Here is a 14,122-nt window from a genome sequence, read left to right as displayed (position 1 = left end):
GCTTGTCGTGAGGCCAACAATTACAGAATGACGAGGCGAAGGAAGTGAGCACTACACCGTGACCATAACAACATAGGAGCACAACCGTGGAGCCCTCCCGTTAGCGTGGTCGCTGGCTCGTGCCTTACCACCATTGGGGGGGGGAGGGGGGCAAGGAGTAATTTTGAATAAGACTACGTAAAGTGAGCAATGGTCAAATAAATAAAAAATACATACAAGTTTCATTTACAATGCTTTTCGAACTAACTTAGGTCAAAACAAAAATCTACAATTGCCTATTATGCTTATAGAATATAAAGGAAGTTTGCAATAAAAATCTGCGATAGTCATACTATTTTTTTTACTACTGTCCTAAATTTTTCGGGTTATTTAGGGCTCCTAACCACCTGAGGGGGGTCATTATACAAGAACAGGCCAAAAAAAGACAAATACTTTCTTCCCACCTCAAGCTTCACGTGTCATCACGTGAAAGTGAAGCCTGCAGTTGGAGCGAGTACTACGCAGACAGATCTCCTCCGGCTGAGGTACTGAGGCGCTCCCAGCTTGAGTACTTTGTGGAACAAAGCAAAAATAATGCTTTATAGCCTTAAAAAGTTGGGCCGTGAATGTTCAGAGCGAATGATTAGTACTATACTGAATTTGAAAACAGTTAATGCTCAAGTTTACTAACTACATACAGGACATCAAATGTATCCTTCAATGGACCATATGGAAATGTATATTTTGAGAACTTATCCATAGTAAACGGACTAATTGTTGTTCTAAAACCTTAATAGAGGACTTTCCTTGTCTTAGTGTTCTCACAGACAAAATAATTATTAGAATTAAAGGGGGTTTTGGTAAATAATTTGTTTTCATTACAGAGATTTTGAACTGTGCCGATTGGTGTATTGCAGACAAATTCCTTAAATATTTTAACTGGTAACTCTTCGAAATCGAATATTTATGTGACAAATACAAAGTGTAACGAATTTTTATGAAAATACTTTGATCCTTTGATTCATATACAGGGTGATTATAATTTACTATTACACTTTTTAAACTCTATAAAAGAAAAACCAAACAACCTATTATCACAGGGTGAGAATCAATTGAAAAGGGAGATTCTAAAGATTATTTTGACGCCACATTGGTAAACACATTTGAAAAATTTGCCTCTACCGATATTTTTAGATTTTAACTACGATTTTAAATTAATGACACACCCCCTCTGACCACCCCTCTGACCCCCTCTGGTGATTAATTGTACCTCTCTGATTCTCAAAACTTCATACTGTATTTTGAATTGTCAAAAGTTTTAATCATACCACTTGGGGTCATTTAGTTCTATATTTTAAAGCTCAGTTAATGTTGTCCACCATTATTGTAAGCTGCGAGGAACACGACTTTGAAAGAGCAAAAAGGGTCCTGTGTTTTAAAGTTTCATTGATTTTAAATTGAGTAATTAATTTTAAATCGTTGTTAAAATCTAAAAATGTCCGTACAGGCTAATTTTGCAACTATCTTTACCAAAGTGGTGTCAAAAAAACTTTAGAATCTCCTCTTTCAATTGATTGTCATCCCGTGATGAAAGGTTATATAGTTTTTCATTTATAGAGTTTAAAAAGCGTAACAATAATTTAGAATCACCCTGTAGGCCTATATCTTCTTTGATTTTAAATCCATTTGAAAAACCATACGTTGGAATGGAATAGTTAAAATTTTCGGAAGAAATCTAATCATGGTGTCTATGATATGCAACTACAATTTTAATATATTACAAAGATTCCGTAGAAAAAAAGTGAACACAATGCTTGCCATCCAACTACAAAAACATACATTTTATGAAAATCAGTTCTTTATTTAACAATTTCTTGACAAAATAATTGACGGCAAATTCCTTCGGCTTTATCAAATATTAGATAGCCTTTGCAAGATCATTTTAACCATTCAAAATGTTCCATGACCTGATGGGAACGTATATAAAATGCATATCTTTATGTGACTGAAAAGTCGTAAAGATGTAGTCATAGTCATAAACATATTTGCTTTATTCAAAAGTACAAGCACATGATCCATGCACAAGATACATGATGTCATACAATTAATTATTAAGTATAAATATTTAAAACAATTTTAACAAAAAATAAACAATATTTAAAACGAGCAATCAATGAATTCGCCATAAGATCAAATCGGCTTGGATATAATACACAATCTCAATTACTTTTTCATGTAATCTTTTAGAGGTTTTATGAAAACTGGTTATAGAACTTTATCCTGGAATATGTAGGTTTCATTTAGAATAAATTTAGGTTGTAGTTGCAAACAGATTTGATCCCTCTGCCTTGATTATAGCTACTGTATGTCACAAACCAAAGGGCTCAAAAATTTGGTCGTATTTTTGACACTTTGTATTATCGACCAATGTAAATATTTAGCCTAATTTGACAATGCCTATCTCAATGTATTTGATCAACGGCAAAAAAGATTCTGATTCTGATTCTGACAATAGAATGTATTTAAACACATATTGATCAAAAATTGTGATTACATCCAGCTTCTAAAACTGTTCTATAACTAAATCCGTCAATCAAATTTAAACATAAAACTCCTGAATATTGTTGAAATGAGAATATCTGTTCCAAACCTTCATAAGATGTTGCTTTTTACAAAATTAGGATTTAATCCCAATGTTTGATATTCGTTCCAACACCTTCGTTTGATTAATAACTATTGCCTTATACATCATTAACAGATGAAACCCTAACCAAAACCTTACCATCCCAAATATTGAACTGGGAAAAGTCTGTGTATAATGGACCTAGTTCAAAGACCTAGCCCCCCCCTAAGAAAAAAATAAACCCCCCAAAAGACTAGCTAAAATGGGGGTTTCATCGCATTGAACATCGCCACAATAACATTTATTTTCTTAAATTTCTATCTTAAGTATAGACTTAAACAAGTAGCGGCGACGGTGATGTCGCGTGTGACATAGTCACGCTCACGCACGACACGTCCTAAATGCTGCTGCGTGACGTGTGTGGGGTAGGGGGTCAGGGGGGGACACGGCCCCTACCTCATATGTTGGAGACACTCTGCTTGCGATGATTATAACCTTGGACAAGAAAAAACGCAGGAGGAGTCTTCGTTAACAAACACGTAGAAAACCTTTGACTATATTGTTCATATTATAACATGATTTATCTAGTATGACACCTAATTACTAAACACATCTGACGTGAGTGCTAAGGAATGCAATCCCATTTCACTTTGCCAGCAACTCGTGATTTATTCAATAACCTCTAACTACTTTAGAAATAACCTCTAACTACGTTAGACTAACTAAATTTCTAACTTAAGAAAGCGTAGGATACTATCTAAATGTATTTCAACATTTCCATTGGCTACAGAACTATTTATGGCTAATGAGGTTTTAGCCCTTTAACCTTTTTGTTAAAGGAAGGTCTTAAAAACATACACAACTCTTAAGATGTGTTGAAAACAATTGTTTTAGATGTACCTAGAAGGGAGATAAACGCTTATTTTCGAAACGAAGTCCAAAACATTCTCACAACCAGTTTACCGAAGACTTGAGTGGTTCTATGGACAGTTGCTGCCGTGTGTTAAATTTTATTCAGTCTTTGTGTCTGTGCTCATCACAAATTCCTTAATACATTTTTGAGCAGTTATCGTTGGGTATTTGAAATTTACCTTGTATATTAATAACGTCAGTTATCACAAGTTTCTACGATATTTTCATTTTCACAAATTGTTTGAAAAGTGCACAGGTGGAAAGGTATATAATGATGAACAGTGAATCTGGGAACGAGTTGTTTAAACAGATTAAAAACACAATAGATTTATTTAAACCAGAACTGAGCAAGTTCAGACTTAGAAATTGTTCTTTTGCCTTTTGTAAAATGTGCCACAAGGCATCGAATAAGTGCATGCTTGTAGATTGGTATGCATGTATTCCTGTTCTAATACCGTTTAATTTTTCGTAAACAAGATCTTACGTTCTAGGGCCCGTAAGAGTCCTAGAAAGGCCAGAGGCTCAAAATCACGAAAGGATTACTGAAACAATTATTGCCGCTTCTATTAGGGACTCAAATTCACCGCGTACCTGAGTTTTCAGGCTCAAAATCCGAATTGAACGATCATTTAACTGGCGAAAACAGCCGTCAATGCTTCGAAACTCTTAGAGAAATCCATCATCGGGGTAACCCAAACTAAGACTGAATTCAATGGAGATTGAAAAACTGCGGTTAAAGCATAGCTTGCCTATAAGAGTCCTACAACACATTCTAAACGTTGGCCAGCATTTTCGTGTACGACATTACGCATTCAGTTGTACGACACGACCATCTCCTAGAGACCAATATTTGACACTCTACTTACTATAACCTTAGAGTAGCTGTTCTAAACGAGAAACAAAACACATGAAAATTTCAACAATTGTGTTTTATTTTATAGGAAAATAGTATAATTATTATGTAACCCTACTTTTTACACGGACTAGTTTGGTTGATATACACTTTTATCACTCACGGTTTGGCTTTTACACTTCCTACCGCAAAAATCGCCTTTTGAGTAAGTTTTTGAGATGTGGCACATCAGATGGAGAGAACCGTTGAGAATATTTTCCAAAATAGCCAAATGACGCCTCCGATGAGCAAAAACTTGAGCAATTGATGAACTATGAAAAACCTGGAACATTAGAGTACACATTTAGTACTAACTTATGTATAGTTATACTGTAGTTAGGATACTATAGTCTTATGATAGTGTAGAAAATTAGATGTTTACTTTTGAAATAATAATGAAGCAAAACGTTATATAAAAAAGTATTACGTCTTAGCAGTTTACGTCGATGCTATCATCCAGATATAATACTATTTGATTTATTTACACCTATTATTCCACTACACCAAGTCCGGCTTTTCGAAATCGATTGACATTGTAACAAAGTTTATATGTTAGTTAACCACCATATAAAAACGTACAGTAAAGTTGTAACTATATGGACTCCTTAATCGAATAGTGTTGAAGGACCACCTAATTTTATTCAGAGAACATTATTTGTTTGACAGAAAAGGTATGGGTGAAACTGGACGATAGATTGGATAGGGAAGATCAAATTAAAACCCAGGAGGGGTCACTGGCTCACGATCTCTTCGTCCTCAGACGGATGATTGACTACAGCCCTTGACTAAATTGGTATTTTTGGCTTGATAGAACAAAACATTGCCTGTTCAGTGTTCAATAATGTTCTGGGGTATTTTTAGAGCCTACATTTCCCAGAATATTATCTGGCAGAAAGCAATTAGAACGATTCTTTGCATTTCTTCTCTATGAAATCTGTAAAAGTACTTTAAAACAACTTGGCATTCTTACAATTGTCCTCACTCTTTAGCAGTCATTTTTTAATCTTTTGTTGAATTTCGTATCTTTTTGTTTGACAAGCCATGGCTAAAATATCCAGAAAAAGATTCACATGAAGATCAACATAAGCTTATATTTAGATGAAGCTATTTCAGGCCTCTCAGAATTTAAGACAGATACAATAGTATCTGGTAAAGTCAAGTTTCTGTTACTGACAACTACCTGAATAAGTGGCTAAATTATAGTTTATATAATGAATCCTGTCTCTTGGCCCTCCATCTATCTCGGTACTTTTATCCCAGGCAGACAGAGGGTCAGGAGACAGGTTTCATCATACAGACTATAGAGTTAAGTTCTTTGATCAACCCTAATATACCTTGGCTCAAGGGATCGAAGGTGTATCATGTTTGCATTTTTGTATGCACTATAATATACATCATAAATCATACAATATATTGTTTGTCTCTTTATTATTGTTGATGGTATTTTATTTGAATTTTATTATTAACGATTCTTAATTTATTTTCTGACATAAAAATGTCTAATAATACAATATGTCTAATAATAAATGTCTAGACGCTTAAGGTAATTTCATTCGTACTGTCTTAACTCTTATCACACGTCAGCTGGAGTCGGAATCATGCCGTTTCACTGCTACACTCAGTTTTTTCAATAGCTTATCTCAACATCCAAGTTACCCTTATCTATGCTTATATTTCAATCGTAAAATTACAATCCTGAGTAATTGGGTAACAATAACAACAAACTAGGCCTACTCAGGTACGAAGCAATGAACCTACACTATACTATAATACTATACAAGAGTCTTTATGGACAACAATATAATACGAAATAAATGTACCTTGAGGCTTGTACTGAAATACCAAAACACAATACTTTAGAGAAAAGCGTGACCAAAAAATTAATTAATAAATCAAGCAGAGCTCTGGTTTTATTACTTTCTGCATGATTCTAAAATTGAGCAGAGCCAAACAAATCAAAGAACACAACTACGTAGGACAGTATTAAGTACATCCATACCCTTCACATATATACAACAAATACAACTAAGTCCAAAATTATTCTAGTTAAAAAAATTCTTAGGTGAAACTGAAGGTATAAAAACAACAGTTACAAAAAGCAACTGCTTTATAATTTAGTTTAAAACAAACTAAAACTTCTTACATGAATTGTTTCCTCTTTGCAGCTGGAAGAGTATCGGGCTTGTCCTTGAAGAAATTGCATCGAAGGCCAGTGATGGTGTTCTTCAAGAAGTCATCCCAGTCCAACGCGGAGATGTCGAAATTGAAGATTTCTTTGTCTTGAGGATCTAAGCTATCCCAGAGTCTAATCATTCGGTCGTTGTGGAACAGCCATTGCCTCTTACTGAAGTAGGTGATGACTTTGGTAAACTTATGAACCTTCTTGTAAACCGACCATAACCTGAAAAAATCAAGTGTATTTGTAATGAAATCTGTGATTTGAAATAAACAGTTGCTAGGATGGTGAACGAACTAGATTTTTAACTTTGGACAAAAATCTAGTTCGTCTTTTATATTGGGTTTTCCATCCTATAACACTCATCATTAAAACATTAAAGAGTAAAAAAAATCAAATGCCAATACAAAGGAGTTAATGCTAAAAGTTACACGTCTCCTTTTTTGTGTCTTTTTCTGTAAACTTTTTAATTATATATTATTTATTTATTTATTATTTTATACAGGGTGTCACAAAAAAGTGTGATGGGCTATACAGGACCTAATTCTACATGCAAAAATAAGTCAAAAATAGAGAATAAATTGTTTTGGATTTCGGCTTAGTTTAGCCGTAATCCACCATTTTGTTTTTTGGGGAAAATATTTATTATTTCAAAATCCCTTTGAGATATTTTTACGAAACTTGGCAAAATTGTTTACACTATAGTAAGTAACATTTATAAAAAAAATTATTATTTTAACTTTCCAAATTTCAAAATGGCGGCCGTTTGAATTTTTAATGCTAAATTTCATGAAAACCGGTAACTAAATCAAAATTTCGTAAGACACAAAAGTTTTAGTATTTATTATGACAAATCCAACAAAACAAAAATGAATAAAATCGGTTCATAAATAAAGAAGCTGTGTTTATTTTAGTAATTTAGACTGAAATTATTAATTATAAAATGTATTAAATGTAATGTAATAATTTATGTAACGTATTAAGTAATTTCAGTCTAAATTACTAAAATAAACACAGCTTCTTTATTTATGAACCGATTTTATTCACTTTTGTTTTGTTGGATTTGTCATAATAAATATTAAAACTTTTGTGTCTTACAAACTTTTGTGTCTTACAAAATTTTAATTTAGTTACCGGTTTTCATGAAATTTGGCATTAAAAATTCAAACGGCCGCCATTTTGAAATTTGGAAAGTTAAAATAATAATTTTTTTATAAATGTTACTTACTATAGTGTAAACAATTTTGCCAAGTTTCGTAAAAATATCTCAAAGGGATTTTGAAATAATAAATATTTTCCCCAAAAAACAAAATGGCGGATTACGGCTAAGCTAAGCCGAAATCCAAAAATTTTATTCTTCATTTTTGACTTATTTTTGCATGTAGAATTAGGTCCTGTATAGCCCATCACACTTTTTTGTGACACCCTGTATTATATATGAGTATTGTTTTTTTGGCAAATAAAATTAATTCAATGAAAATTAAATCAAAATTAGATACGTTACATTTTGGCTTCATCATTTAATTCGTCTCTATGGATCACTTTGAGTACATTATGACTACTCTCAAAAATCCAATTTACATGACGATTCCCACATTACCCATTAAAATATATTGTCGATTATTTCCATCTATATTTGTGACTAGAGAAGACTAGAGTTTATTTCAATCATATTATATTGCTCTTTTTTAAATACGTGAACTAGTTTTTCCCCGTGGTTAGGTGAACTTACAACAAACTAATAGCTGTTAAGGAGTGGATGGGCTTATGTGGAACCATGGATAGGGATGGATTATAAACAAAAATAAATGACTTCACTTTTCTGAATACACAACAAACAATTAAATATCTGACTTGGATGTTTTTTGGCAATTCAATTTAAATATCAATACAAACATGTTTACTTTTGGGCCAGTGCCATAATTTGTTTACGTAATGATTCTTACGGTTTTACATTCTAATATTCATGGGCGAAACATAAAAATATCAATATCAGTTTGTGTTCACTACCTGTCATGTTGTTGTGGTTTATGTGGTTTGGTGTGTTTGGCAGGTTGATGAAGGGTGTACTGGGGACTAAAATTCGTGAAGTAAAAGTCAAAGAACTTCCATAGCATTTGGACATTTGGTAATGGTGAAGGTATTTCAGGTGTTTGGGAAGAGAATGAAGGTACAGAGTGGGTAGTTCAAGCCAATGTTCAAGATCTATCTGCATCCAAATTCTTTTCAATGCTTAAATGGTTAATTATGACAATTCTTACTTCGGCTTTTTCCCAGTGACGACAAGGAACATGTCTATGCAGAGAGCCGGTATCAGGTGAAGTAGCCACTGGTACATCAGGTAGAGAAGGTGCACTTTGGTGGTTGATATGGTGTACCACCAGATAGCTTTGACTGTTGGGTTGTCCCTACCATGGCGCAGTGCCACCTCTATGAACTGACCCCAGTAGATTGGGTTTTGACAGGACGACACATAGTTGTACACACGCATTTCTTTCGTGTCCCTAGATCAGAGTTTAGAAGCAACAATGATATATTTACCATACAGATTGAAAAGCACGTCTATTTTGTGTAATTTTGACAGAATATTGAGTAATATAGAAAAATGAAACTAGATTAACCTAATTCGTCAATGCATGCACTACCGTAGAACAGATCTTCTTCTGACATTTTTAAAACTGGATATTAAATGAAATAAAAACTAATTCGTTTAAGCATTTGGCAGGGCGTGCTGTCAAACACCTTTTTTCTTTCTTTTCGATCAAGCTCAATTTGAATATTAACTTTTATAAATGGAAGTATTTGATAGTTCACATCAGTCATTATTTTATTAAAAACTAAGAGAATATATCAAATTAATGAAATAGTGAATGTCAAATAGTACTAAGAGCTTTCCTTTTCTCAGTAAAGCTAGATCATTTAAGTAGGATGCCTAATTCAAATCTTTAAACCAATCAAGAATTATTCTACTATGAATGTTATAAGAATCAGTTGAAACACAAGACAAGTTCTGGTCAACCAGATCCATTTTTAGAAAGTACGCATTGGAACGAGATGATAAGCTATTTCTGGAATAGCCTGTGACATTGAATCCCACGAGGTTTCCTTTGGTTACCTGACGTCCCAGGCTGATGCGATGATGGCATTGACAGCCATGTCCACGGGCACCAGGTCAGCCGCACATTTTTCATTGACTTCGAAAGTTCGTAACAACCCAGCACCAACCCCGCACTGTACACCGGTGGGACCATACATGTTGTCTATCCAACCGTAGATTGGTTCTCGGGCAGTTGCCACCACTGCAACATTACCATCATAGATGACACCATCTGAATCTTCTTCAACAGCTTGAAACACTTCCAGATAATTTACTCCATGTATATCATCTACATAATGTACAGACTCTTCAGTATCTACAGAACATGCAGAATCTTTAGAATATGCAAAATCTTCAGATACTGCATAATCTCTAGAATCTGCATAATGTTCTGTACCCTGTACATAGTCTACATGTTTTACACCTTCTACAGAACAAGGATCTTTTAAAAGGTCTCTCTTAGTTTAGAAACCACCATTTTCTTTGGTAATATTAGATCATTACATTTCACTAAATTACTTCCTGATCAACATTCTATGTATTATTAAATTTACGGAAAGTAAATAAAAGATAGATCTAATAACACTTAAAACATATATTTAAGCCTAACGTGTCATTAGCCAATTGTGTCTGATGATCCAATCGAAATCGATCACCACTTACCATTGTTTATGTATATATACCGTATTGTGAGTTATCAGTATAAGTACATATATGTTTAAACTATTATTATACTATCTTTTATTAACTTTCCATATTACTTTTTCCCAAAATGTAACAGGTGACTTCCATACTATATGAAAATAAACATCGTACACCAATTTATTATTTTACGATCTACAAACACTGGGAGTTTGGCTCTCAAAAACTAATCTCAATACTAAAAACCAAGCGGGATTTGTTAATGAAAAATAGTTTATTATTAACGGGTTTACGGTGTTTTAGTAGCTGTAGTCTGTTCATTAGGATAGAGGGAACCAATAAAGTGAATTATTACACAAACGAGAAAATGTTGAAAACCACAAATATTTTGAATAGTCAAATGAGTGTGACCACAACCCTAATATTTGTTTTTACCGGAAGGTGATGGACGTTTTTTAAGAGGTTGGTGGACCTGGGTCACAGATCAAGGTCGCACTAGATATACCACTAGGTATATCTAGTGCAGACTTGCACAGATGCCTTTGTGTGGCAAAGCAAGGTGTGAGCCGGTACAGCACAGGGGTTAACTGTGCCACAGAGAAGTAAGGTACAGAGGAAACATTCAATGGTACACCACAGAGAAGTAATATCGCTGGTGTCTAGGGCAAAGTACAATACTGCCCCCTTCGCCTTTATGTACTGCTCACTGTGGAGGAGGACTCTGTCCCTGTTCGATAATGAATTTCCGCACAGTGTCACCACTCGGGCTCTTTCTTGATCATCACAAGTATGTTTCCGGCACAACTTAACTAGAGATTGAAAGCGCACGGTATTCCTCTGTAGCTTACTTCTCTGTCTTTATATTGATAAAAAGTAGTGACATGGATCCAAACCCACGACATTCGCTGCCTTGGGCCCGAAGTCCGTGCCGCTACCGACTGAGCCATCGACTCACCAGTATCTGAGTGTGGTAGCCTAATTTAGCTTTCCAACCGATACTAAACTTTTATAAAAATCATACAATTCAACTTACCAATGGATGGGCGGAAGACAACTGCTGGCAGACCCTTACCATAAACGTTGATGACATTTTCAGCTATGGCCTTGGTAAAGCGTATGTGTTCGGATATTCGCCACATAGCCTGAAATGAAACAATAATTTTCTTAAATACATAGCACACAATAACCTAACTTTTTATGTTCAAGCTTAAAACAAAATATTTAACACAAATAATATATGTCATAGACCAACATAAATTGGTCCTCGCAGTTTTTTTAGCCATCCTTGTTTGCAGATACAAACGAGTATACATATATTTAATGTACGAACTTGCCGAATTGGTATTATGGATTCGGAGTTTTAAGTCTGAGAAGTAGACAACAACATCTGGCTCACATGCTCTGTTGTAAAATATGGGAGAAAATTATCAGAATTTGTTTGCAGATTCATTCCTCAAGATGTCGTTCAGATCTGACTCATGGATAGTAGAATTTGTAAAATTGATCTGGGGATAGGGGAAACTAAAATTTGAACCATAAAGTAGGGGTTGTGCTAAATTAGATTAGTCAGGTAAGATTGATACGTACAAAGCAATGCTTCTTTGGAGAGAGATTCTTCAGATTCCTTCTTGAAAAGATTGAAGTAAAATAATAGTAAAATGTAAACGAGGTACCAGTAACGTTTAAGTTTATAAAAAGGAATAACAGGTAAAAAGTAGTTGTGGAGGACAACAATTGGATCGCCAGAATCAGGTATTTAAACCACTACTGTTATTTATATAAGAATCCAAATAAAAAATAGATCTTTTAAAGAAAATTGTAAACAATCACTTGTGCAATGCTAGGTACGATTTTACGCTAATGCTATTCCTCTTTCAATGTTTACTAATGTCGTTTGTCAAGACTTATTCGTATGTTGTTGAAAATTTTAAGGTAGCTTATGACTTAATTATTTGATGAATAGATTGTTTTGGTAAGTGTTCCAGTGTGTAATTTAATTTGTCAACTCTTACATTGATGAGCATGGAGTACCTTGTCATTGACATGATAGAACAAGCAATTTGTATTGTTAACGTTAACGGTTTATCCGTTGAAGACTTACGTCGTTGAGATTTCCGAAAGCTGCTTCTCCGTGAGGCACTCAGACAAACTGATGGCTTTGTCTCCACTGATCGGAGGCTCAAAGAAATCTTCCTCTATTTCGTTTTGTGTGCAGTTTGCATAAGCAGTTGATATGTGGACGAATGCCTAAAACATCCAAGCATCAGTCTAACTACCTTTTTATTCGTAGATATTAAATAATACTTTAAGAGAGATTTAAAGAAAAAAAATAAAAGGTTCAGCTGTTAAAGAGTTCTAACAAATATTTTCTGGTTCTAAATTGAACCCATTGATTATACAAAATTATCTACTTGGTTAATGCCCAATGAATCATATAATCTTCAGTTTAGTAATTCAAAGAAAATATTTAAAAACTAACTCAAAAAACTTCAATTCGTTTTGTGTTTAGTGATATTTTTTAACAACCTCAGTTACCAAAAATATAAATAGTCTCTATTCACTACATCAATTAAGTCAAATCAGCCATGCTACATAATTAAGCAATGAAGTCTTTAAATGTAAGGTTTTCCGTGATTAAATTGTGAGTGTTCGTGTTTTTGTGAGGTTTTAAAACTGTATAACCACAGTCTGATTATTTAAAAGAGACTAATAGTTTTTATAGTTTTCACTGTAAATATATGTTGCAAGTGATCATAATTAACAACTTACGAACATAAAATAACTCTCCTTCTTTTGCATCTTTTCCTAGACTTCTTCCTCTGCCCAGTAAAGTAAAATTAATTCTTAAACTGAAATCATTATTTATGGTGCCTGTAAGGTTCGTGTGGTGACTGCCTTCCTTGTTAAATTCTCTAGTACATTTAATTTATCCTTTGATAGGATGTGCATGCAACAAAAATAAGTTGAATCTGCGAAAGCATAGTCAAAATTCTATGATGGCTAAATATAGACGGATTAGACTAGATCCGTCTCATTCAAGCATAAGCATGAAAATCATTTGGAAGAGGTTTTGGATAATCTGTGAGACATTTTGAATATAATTTACCTTGAGCCTAGGACACTCTCTCGCCAGCTCAATGACGAATTTCGTTCCCCGACGTTCGTGGCAATGCCTTGACTCAGGGCCTCGTCAAACCTAAGTGGCAGGGATCAAGGAATTTTCTACAAATTAAACTGAAAATTACTCAAAATTGGATTTGCAGGACCATTTAACCTTGTTGCAATTCCAAAACGGATGGTTGTTACTCAATCACAAATATTTATGAGTATGGAATCTAACGGAGGTAACGGTGTACTCTTTCATACCATACCTAGGCTAAATATCTAAAGTTTTTGGAAGTAAACTACAGATTCCCCCCCCCCATTTAATTCCAAATTACGTAGGCAACTTTAATTAAAATTGCCTTCAAAAAAGCTTATTATTGGATTTTTACACATTTGTCTAATATATTTGTACGAAACTGGTGTATTCAAACGCGAGCAACCCCTTCCTACAAAAACAGTGACATATAAAATTAATCAGCAAAATGTATGTGTATGGAAGTTTGCAAAGTAAATAAACTGTAGGCCTATCAGCAAAACCGCCACATTCTTTTTTTTTCAATTAGCTTGCTAACATCCCTTTTAATAGGTGGAAAATTAAAACACAAACTTGGAATTATTGAATAAAAATTACTTTTTCCATATCCTATGTTTATAGCTCTTTAGGAGACGGGAAACAAGTGAAATTCATAGAAAATA

The 14,122-nt window shown here is 34.0% G+C and overlaps 1 pseudogene; it reads right to left on the bottom strand.

The window, feature by feature from the left end:
• Positions 1–4,424: 4,424 nt before the first annotated feature.
• LOC128999002 (fatty acyl-CoA reductase wat-like) overlaps positions 4,425–14,122 on the bottom strand; it is a 9,985-nt pseudogene continuing 287 nt past the window's right edge.

Source organism: Macrosteles quadrilineatus, unplaced genomic scaffold, assembly GCF_028750875.1.
Source record: "Macrosteles quadrilineatus isolate MER2022 unplaced genomic scaffold, UCM_ALF_1.0 Scaffold_7__1_contigs__length_78375512, whole genome shotgun sequence".
Classification (NCBI taxonomy): Eukaryota; Metazoa; Arthropoda; class Insecta; order Hemiptera; family Cicadellidae; genus Macrosteles; species Macrosteles quadrilineatus.
This window is presented reverse-complemented; position numbering and strand designations above follow the sequence as displayed.